The following is a 9,866-nucleotide window of genomic DNA, read 5'->3' as shown; positions in this document are numbered from 1 at the left end:
GAAATGAAATAAAAATATTGATATGCCAAATGCCAAACTCTAATGTCGAATTTCCACAAGGCATTGAAATGAAAAAAAATTGGAGGCATTTAAAAATGCCACGTGGAAATTAATTTAATTACTACTATTTCAACTTTGTCACTACAATTTTCGGCAATTAATGGCTAGTGGAAATTCAGCAAAAAGCTAAGAAATAAATTTGGATTTGAAAAAAAACCATTATTTAAATAAAAACAAATGATACTTTAAATAAAAATAATTACGATTTAAATAACCAAACTATGATTTAAATAAAAATGTGATGAGCGAAACAATATACCGATACCATTTGAAAAAAATTCTTTACCAACCTTTTCTTTTATAAATCGTTGTTGCCAACGTTCTGATACTCGTTAAAGTATTTTAATGTTTTTAACACTTTATTGAATACATTCTTAACCTTGGTAACATTAGTTTAGTTAACTATTATTAGTACATAATTATGTTTATTTTCTTACTAATTGTAGTTTGTTATGTAATTTTATGTTTAACGTCTTATGGCATTATTCATAAAAAATTAAGTTTCTTTAAAATATGTTTATAAATTGAAAAATACATGAAAACGTCAATTTATAAAACTCTTTAAACCTACTTTATTTTTTTGTGAATAAGGCCATAAGCCTAATTACTAGAAGGTAGCTGAAAACCTAAGTACATGCATACATGCATGTATATGAAAATACCGATTTTATACTTAAACACTGTAACTTAAAAAAAACTTAAATCTACGACTTATTACTAGTAAGCAGCTGAAAACCGAAGTACATAATAATATATTTTGCTGCTTTTACACTAAATTTAACTCCACGCATACTAATTAAAATTAATTAGATACAAAGAGGAATTAACAGCACGTACCATCTTAGCTATCTTATTAAAAGGTTAAAGCTATTAAAAATACAATAAAGGCGCGATGTTAAAATTATTAATTAAATATAGGTCCACGAAACCGGTTTGATGTGAAAATTTTCGATCATTTACTTCCCGTATCATTCTTGGTCAATAAGCCTGCCGATGATTAAAGTTTTCACAAATAAAAAAAACATTGAAACGCAATGTGTGCTACATTATAGCAGATTTGCTATACCATATACACACTACAATGAAATTATGGTCAAACTTTATTAACTGGATAAGCGATAAAACTGCAAGACTAGTCCGTCTGGCTGGATTTTAACATAACAAATGTACAAGTAAATGCGAGAGTACCCTATATCTCTTTAAAGTACAAAAACTAAATCCAGACGATGGCTATCGCTTATCCAGCATTCAGTTTAACTAATTTTAATAAAAAATAAAATTAAATAAACATCATACCTTGATACATCCGAGGCCAAAGGAAACTTTTAGAGGGAGCTTACTTCTGCACATCTGCATACACATCTTTTCGGCATTTTTTCTACAAATACGTACATATGTATGTAAATACACAATAATTAAAAAAGTGAACGCAATAATAAATTTACATATTGTACTTACTTGTTGGTTGTTTGTTGTTTGGCCAGAAATTTCCAAATCTCCACGAGGCCGATATTTGTAAAACCTCTTCTAGCACACGACTCATGTGTATTGCAAATACAAAATGTCTAAATCTTATTTAAAAAGAAAGTCAATATTTCGCTAATGCAAGATTTACATATATATTATTTCACAAAACTCAATATTTTACGAAAACTTCGAAAATTTTCTGGAAAAAACACTATGCGCGCACAAATTTGCATAATTATTTGATATTCAGCTACAACCCAGAGTTGCATTTGCTGCTTCTGTAAATATTTTAGGAAGTGTTCCAAAATTCGCTCCGAGCGCGTTCACTGTTGATCTATTGATTTAAATAGTTGTTTGTCAAGCATTTATTACTTTAGCTTGATCGGAGTTAAAATATTCTTCAGTAATAAATCATATTATATCAAAACATAAGCTTATAATAGAAATTATTTACTCTTTATATGCATAATATTTTACACCATGTACCAAAACTCGCCCTAAGCGCGTTCACTATTGAAGTTTTGATTTGAATATTGTTTGTCAAGCATTCAGTAGTGAAGTTTGATCAGAATTTATATATTCTTCAGTAATTAATCATCCTACATTAAAATATAAACGTAAAATATGGGAGAAAGTTAGAAATTATTTAGTCTTAATAAGCATAATATTTTTTTCGTGTTCCAAAACTCGCTCCGAGTGCGTCCATTTGATTTAATTAATTGTTTGACAAGCATTCAGTACTATAGTTTGATCGGAGTATATATATTTTTCAGTAATTGATTACTTTGTATTAAAATATAAACCAATAGTAGGGTAGAAATTGTGAAATTATTTAGTTTTACAGTGCATAGTCTGCCAGAGACAATTGAAGAAAACTGCAACTACTCGTGAAAACATACATTTAAAGCAATGTAGATGAAAGTAATAACTATTGTTATTAAAATTACCAATATATAAAACATTTTACACCAGGTATTTGAAAAAAATCGGAATATATTTTTGCATATAACATAATTTCCATTGAACGCATAAAGTACATATTTAATTACAAATATTTTTAAGATCACTTCGAATTGTAAAAATAGCGCTAATTAGTTGTATTGAAGTATAAAACATTTTGTTACGGTCATATTTACTTATAAAGCGCACAACAATATTTCTCTCGCCATTTAACCGATGTTAAAATTTTTCACCACATTATTTTGCTGCACAGCACCCTGAATACGGCAAAACGGTTGCTCGCAACCCTCAAGTCCTTTATGGGGACCAAATTAACAGCCACAACAACAATAACCTTTCTACTGGTATACTGTGCTATTGTTTGCATGCAACTAAATAAAATTTGTTGCTCTTCTACTCTTTCTGTTGACGTTCGGATTGTGTACGTGTAAGAAGCCGATTGTGTACATGTGAAAGGCCGTTTCCCAGGAAAGTGTTTGGCTGGCACTGATCTAAAAAGACGATTGTTCTGCTTTCGTCTTCCCCTCGCCGCTTCCATGAAAATATGAAATATTTAGATTTTCGCATAACTTTGCATTGAATATGGCAATACTTGTACATTTTGTATGGAGAATAATATTAATTAATTTAAAATTCCGCATGTAACTATGTTCTCGACGATACATGTAACTTTCATCAAGATTAACCATAAAAATTGTGCTTCATTAACAGTTGGTACCAGCTGAACCCAAAAAAAACTATGTCCGCTAAAATGGGTTAAACACAAACTGGAATTGACATTTTTTACACGCATACATGCATACATTCATATACACATGTACAGTGGAGTACCACTAGCTTGGACATTGCATTGCTTGTACTTTGATGTGTTTGAATCTTTTTTGGTACTGAAGATTTGCTTACGGTTGAAAAATATTAAAAATCGTCCGTGCATATATGTAAATATATTTTTATAAACGATTTGAAGTATAGAAAATTTTAATATTAAAAAATAAATAAAATAATTTTTTTGCATATATATAAATTTTGTTCAAGGCACATTGACCCACCTGTACAAAAATTGTGGCGCGTCATGGACAACAATTTTACAATTTCGGACCGATAAATATGAAAACGAGCTAAGTTGCCACGTTACATCTGTGAACTTCCGATAAAACCACATATTTTAGTGATTTTAGAAGTTTTGATTTTATTTAAAAAAATCTATGTATTTTCCTGCAGAAAACGTACATTTTAATTTAATGTTTATTAAAATTACATCTCAAAAAGTAGTTAATGATTGAAATATTGATATGGAACATAGAAATAGATTGTTTTGCCAAAAATTACCAAAAATTTCCAAAATTCGAGATAACTTATTTTACTGGATATGGAGAAATAGTTGCCACTTTTCACTTGGCTGGCCGAGATTTCTTCATTTTAAGATTTTAGAATTTTTGTGTTGGATTGAAAAAGTTGAGCTTGTAGGTGATGAATTTGCGCGGAGATGTGCTGCGGTTATTTTTATGAATGAATTTACTTGGCCTTGAGAAATACGCGCATGCGTTTATGAAAGAAATAGTTATTGTTGTATTTGAGTATGCGTGTAATTATGTGCATATGTACCCTGCAGTAAATCGCGCTAGTTCAAGACTAGCGCAGAACTAGCTCTTTAGGAGGCGGTACTGGTTCTCGATCTATCCCAACGCAATGCTTTCAACCCTTTTTACATGGCGATGTCCTACGAAGTGGAAATTGCCCCCCTCTGCAGAACTCTCGAACTAGTTCTAAACTGGTTCCATTTAGGACAGGGCAGTAAGTTTTTTTTATGGGAAAAAATTTTAAAACTCGATTATTGGATTATTCTTCTATTCTGAACTGGTTCCATTTTGGACAGATCTGCGATAATAAGTTTTTTATTTAAAAAATTTTGATTATTCGGTTTTTTGATATTTTTTGTTTTTTCTGTTCTTTTACAGATTGCATTTTATTAAATTTTTATTTATTTTTTTTTTATTTTGTTTATATTAAATTTGATCCCTTTCTCCTCAATTTTTAAGCGGCACTCAACAATTTAAATTTCTTAAATCTGAAAATCACAACTGCCTCCACCGCGATTTGAACTCGTGACCAACGATGTTAGAGTCGGAGGTCTTCCCGCTGAGCTACTTTCGTATTGTACGAAAAGTGAGAATTTGTGCATTTACTTCTCAACAGAGCGCAACTAACGCACAGAGAGTTTCAACTGCCCGCATATGCAGCCGTTTTGCACTAGTTCTGAAATGTGTAGGGCGGAACTAGCGCTTTAAGAGACTGTCTCTAAATTTTACTGCAGGGTATGTATGCTGCCGTGAGTACATACATATATATGTATGCATGTAAAAACGTTATCAGCTAATGGAGTACGTATGTACATACGTATGCATGGGGAAATGCATTTTCATTTGACTCCAAAACTATTGGGGCATATTCGTAGACCAAATAAAGTCGACTCGTAAGTTAAAGTTAGTCCCAAATAAGAAGAAAGTTAGTTGCATCTTTTTTTTCACTGTAAAAACTGTAACTAACTTTAGTGTCGACTTTATTTTTACTATGAAAACAGTGAAAAATGATAATGCAACATATTTTCTCAATATAAATAACTTCGACAAAAACAACTTTGAAGTTAACACGTGCAGTGCAATCAATGCATTTGTACTTTTTTTGTGAATGTATCCATCTTTGAAGTGGATTTGTGAGAAAACTAAGGCAGCTAGAAAACTGCAGTTTGTTGAATTGAGAATAGCATACCTATTAACTACCATTAGAATCGTTAAAAATATAAAAACCGATTTTCTTCGCTTTTAATGCCGACATCAAATCACCAAACAGTGAGCATTTGCGTTTTTTAGTCAATGTGTCCATCTTCAAAGTGAATTTGGGGAAAAACTAAGGCAGCTAGAAAACTGCGGTTTGTTGCGTTGAAAATAGCGTAGCATCTACCATATGAATCGGTAAAAAAGTAAAAGTCGATTTTTTCAACCCAAATGCCGACGGCAAATCACCAACAAATTTGCCAATAGCATACTACATATTTGCATAACTTTCAAATTTTAGATTCACAAAATTGTATCTCTCGCATACATATGCATGTACACAATATGTATGTACATATTACATATTTCGACCTATGCATGCATTTATTTTAAATAATTAACCAATTTAAAGAACAATAAAAGCGTTGTAAAAACGTAAAAAACCATCAGCATTTCGCTGTCTAACAAGAAAACATGCATTTGCTTTGATGAGACAATTTCTGTTAAATTTATTTTGCCTCTGGCTGGGCTCTGTTAAAATTCAATTGTCTCTGGCTTGCCGCTCTTAAAATGCGCTTCGCCAGTTTTGTTGGTATTTGACAGTTTCCACGCTGATTCGTTCTTGGACCTTCTCTATAAATTTACGTTCTCTGCTTTGCTACTCAGCTAAGCAAAGACGGTTAACATCTGCATTCTCGATTCGTGGCCATGTATTTGTTAGAGCTCAACCGAAAACAAATGCAATCAAAGTGACAGACGTGAAAAGCATAGAAAGTATTGCAGCTCTTAGCAAATAAGTGCAGAAACATTGTAGCCCTGCTATGGTTTTATGTGATGCTGTTATTTGTGTGTTTAAGTTAAGGCTTATCTCCAGGGAACGGATTTTTAGGATTTATAAAAAAGGCAAAATAAAGTAACGAAATAGGCTGGAAAAGGCAAAATAAAATAGCGAAAAAGGCAGGAAAAGGCACTAGGTGTTGCAAAAAAGGCAAAAAAGGCAAAACAAAATAGCGAAAAAGGCAGGAAAAGACAAAAAAAGGTATTGCAAAAAAAGCAAAATAAGGCACTAAAAAAAGACAGAAATACGAAGAACAATCAAAAAATATATTTTTTTTAGAAATGTAAAAAGAGAAAAACTATGAACTAGTTTCATTATATGAAAAATTTGTACTTTGAATCTTTGACTATTTTATCCTTTCGAGTTTCTAACTCATAAAACTTTAATCTGTATAGTTGTAGTAACATTGAACCACAAGATGCATTTTGAAGTTTTCTGGCAGCATTTTCATTCGATTTTCGCGAAGAAAAGCCTTGAATGTACTAAATGTGCGCTCGACGTAAGTTGATACAAGTGGAGCTCAATTTAAATATGGAACGTTTGAAACGTTCATATTATCAGGAATAAGGGCGTTTTCTTCGCCCTTTTCAATTTTATCCACACCCCTTATTGTCTTCAAGCCTACGTTAGCTGAGAAAACGGCTTTGAATTTTTTCAACACCAATTTGGCAAGAGGTCCCTGCGCCGCATGGGCATGTGTATATTTTTTAATCTTAAAAAAAAAAAAAAATTTTAAATGCTATAATCACTTTTTTAAAGGTAGAAAAGGCAAAAAAAGGCAAACATCTTAAAAAAGGCAAAAAAAAGGCAAATATCTTAAAAAGGCAAAAAAAAGGCAAATATCTTAAAAAAGGCAACATCAAATGTGTATATATGGAATCAGGGAAAGCTAAATCGTGGACATTCTTAATCGAATATACTCTATCTCTTTAGCAGAAAAAAAGGCAATTTCCATAAAATCCGTTCCCTGCTTATCTCTTATATCTTGTTATTGCTAAGCGAACTTCTAATAAGGACTTTAAACGAATCAATCACGGTGAGATGAATAAGCAGGCAGCCTTGCTTGACTGGAATGTGTGTTGGTCTCTTACGACAGTTGACGAAAAGCTACAATATTTCAACCATCTAATTCGCCAATTATTTGAAAATGTTGTCCCTGCAAGGAGGGTAAAAGTACAAAGTAGGAGGAAGCCGTGGTTCACTCATCAGATCTTGTCGTTGACTAAAGAGCGCGCTAAAGCATATAAACTTTGGAAAAGACATTCGTGCATTGAGTTTTGGGAAAAATACAGATTAATTAGAAATAAAGTGACGGCGTGCACTCGTGATGCTAAACGAGCTTACTTACAGTACAAACTCAACGCGAACCTGCCGTCTAAAGTCCTGTGGAAGAATCTTAAGTCATTTGGCATTTCAGGGGAAAACAAGTTTACAAGTAATTTGGATTCAGAGATTTTAAATACGAATTTTCTCCTATCAAGCTGTCCGCCATCAACACCTATAGCATTTGATTTAAAGGCGTAAATACACTCAACCAAATCCGCCTCCGTTGCAGACTGAAATTGGAAGGCATTATCATCCATAAAAATAGGAGATTTTTATGTTCAGATTAGGTGTTGATGGCATTAGTCTAAAATTTGTTTAAATGATTATACCCTTTGTGATTCCGTCACTAACTTTTGCCTTACCTCATACACCTTTCCCTCACTTTGTAAAATAGCAAATGTAGTACCCGTTCCTAAAACAAAATTTCCGAACTCCCCCGAACACTTTAGACCGATAAGTATTTTACCTGCTCTCTCTAAAGTGTTTGAAAAATTCTTGTCACGGCAAATTAACGGCCACTTAAATAAAAATAGTCTACTAAGTGATTTTCAGTCGGGATTTAGAAGCCAGCACAGTGGCTCCACAGCAATGCTGAAAGTATTAGAAGACATACGTCCAGCCTTTGATAAAAATCAGTTAACAATATTAGTATTGCTTGATTTCTCAAAAGCATTTGATACTATAGACCACTATAAGTTATTGGAAAAGCTAGGTAATCTCTTTAAGTTCGGGTCGTTTTCTTTGCAATTATTGGAGAGCTATTTGACAAGTAGGCTACAGCAGGTTCAATGTTATGAAAATTATTCAAGCTTAAAGCCCGTAATATCTGGTGTGCCGCAGGGTTCCATTCTGGGTCCCATATTGTTCTGCACATTCGTAAACGATATAGTGGAGTGTTGCCAAAGTTCATCCATTCATCTCTATGCAGATGACACTCAAATATATTTGTAAAGGCCGATTGGTCTTGTTGAAGATCTGATTGCCAGACTTAATGAAGATCTCTCTCGAATTTCCAAGTAGGCAAAAATTAATAACCTCAAGCTGAATGCATCAAAGACGAAGGCAATATCACTGCCGGCTAAACATATTGACCTCACCGGTACTTCTCCGCTAACGCTTGATGGAACAGATATTAAATATGAAGATAGTGTAACAAACTTAGGATTCAGAATAAACTCAATGTTAACGTGCGTTGACCACACCAAGTACTTAGTTAACAAAATTTACAACATTCTTAGAAAGCTATATCAAATGCCTTCCAGTTACCTCAACAGACTAAATTAAAAATCGTTAAGGCACTGGTCCTTCCGCACTAGTCATATGCAGAACTTATATACTGAAACCTTGACGCTGCATCACATCAGAAGTTGCAAGTTGTTTTAACCCAAATTGACCCCGTGTTGCCATATGGCAACGAAAAATACATTATGTTTAAGAGGGTGTAAAACGAAAACCGCTTACTTCAAAATGCTAATATGTACGTTAACTTATTCCTAAAAGGTGTATCTTTCGAAACGTTTACGCGTCCGTCAGATCCATGCTGTCTGTCGAGTGTAATACAAGTGTGTGTTTTAAACAAAATTAGAAGTGGCAGAAAACCATCAAAATGGCATATATGAAGAAGTAAGCATGAATTTATAAAAAGCGTTTTTTTATTTACAAAATTTAACAGCGACAAAATATTAGTTAAAACATTAGTGACTCTATTGGTAACAAGCAACAATAAAAAAAACAATCGTGCATGCTATATAATTTAAGTATTTTTTAAGTCCGTTGCCATATGGTAACACGGGGCGTAATGTGTACTGTTACTTTTTTTTACCAAGTTTTAATATATTTTCTAGCCCAAATTGACCCCGCGTTGCCATATGGCAATGCAAAATACCATCATGTATGAGACGGTGTAAACAAAAATCGTTTGTATGTATTTTAGCAGTTTTGCAGGTGGTTAACTCATTCCATCTAGCTCTGAACTGCGTAATCATATTATCGTATATTTCATTGTACAAGTGTTGAAGTGGTATACAAATGTAGTTTTTCTGTTCCAGGGAAGACTGGTGGCGTTTTTTGCATTCTCATATATTTCATTACCCCAGATTCCCTTGTGACCGGGCACCCAATATATATTTGCAGGCTTCTGTCAGTGTCTACCTTGTCAATGGCTTCCCGGCTGGGAAGGACGTTTATGGATGAAATAATATATGAGGAAACTGCCTTAATTGCCGCCTGGAATAGGTTTAATTTAACATTGACTGTCGTTTCGGTGAAGGCTAGCTCTGCAGTTATCATCATTGCGAAAACCTCTGCTTGAGATATACTACAATGGTCTTAGCCTTATTGTCCGCCTGACTTTCAGCTCCCGGCAGTAAAACCTGGCACCCACTCCCGTAACTATTTAGAGCCGTTCGGTTTCATTCCCTTGCGCCATTCCTCCTCCTCAA

The 9,866-nt window shown here is 33.4% G+C and overlaps 1 long non-coding RNA gene across 1 annotated transcript; it reads right to left on the bottom strand.

Annotated features, from left to right (window-relative positions):
* Nucleotides 1–398: 398 nt before the first annotated feature.
* Nucleotides 399–1,702, bottom strand: LOC118750526. The gene is made up of 3 exons (XR_004994410.1): nucleotides 1,519–1,702; nucleotides 1,357–1,438; nucleotides 399–1,047 (listed from the first exon to the last, which is right to left on the bottom strand). It is a non-coding gene; the product is annotated as an uncharacterized LOC118750526 (long non-coding RNA).
* Between the last annotated feature and the right edge of the window lie 8,164 nt (nucleotides 1,703–9,866).

This window comes from Rhagoletis pomonella, unplaced genomic scaffold (assembly GCF_013731165.1).
Source record: "Rhagoletis pomonella isolate Grant_MI unplaced genomic scaffold, Rhpom_1.0 Rhpom_scaffold_00287, whole genome shotgun sequence".
NCBI lineage: Eukaryota > Metazoa > Arthropoda > Insecta > Diptera > Tephritidae > Rhagoletis > Rhagoletis pomonella.
This window is presented reverse-complemented; position numbering and strand designations above follow the sequence as displayed.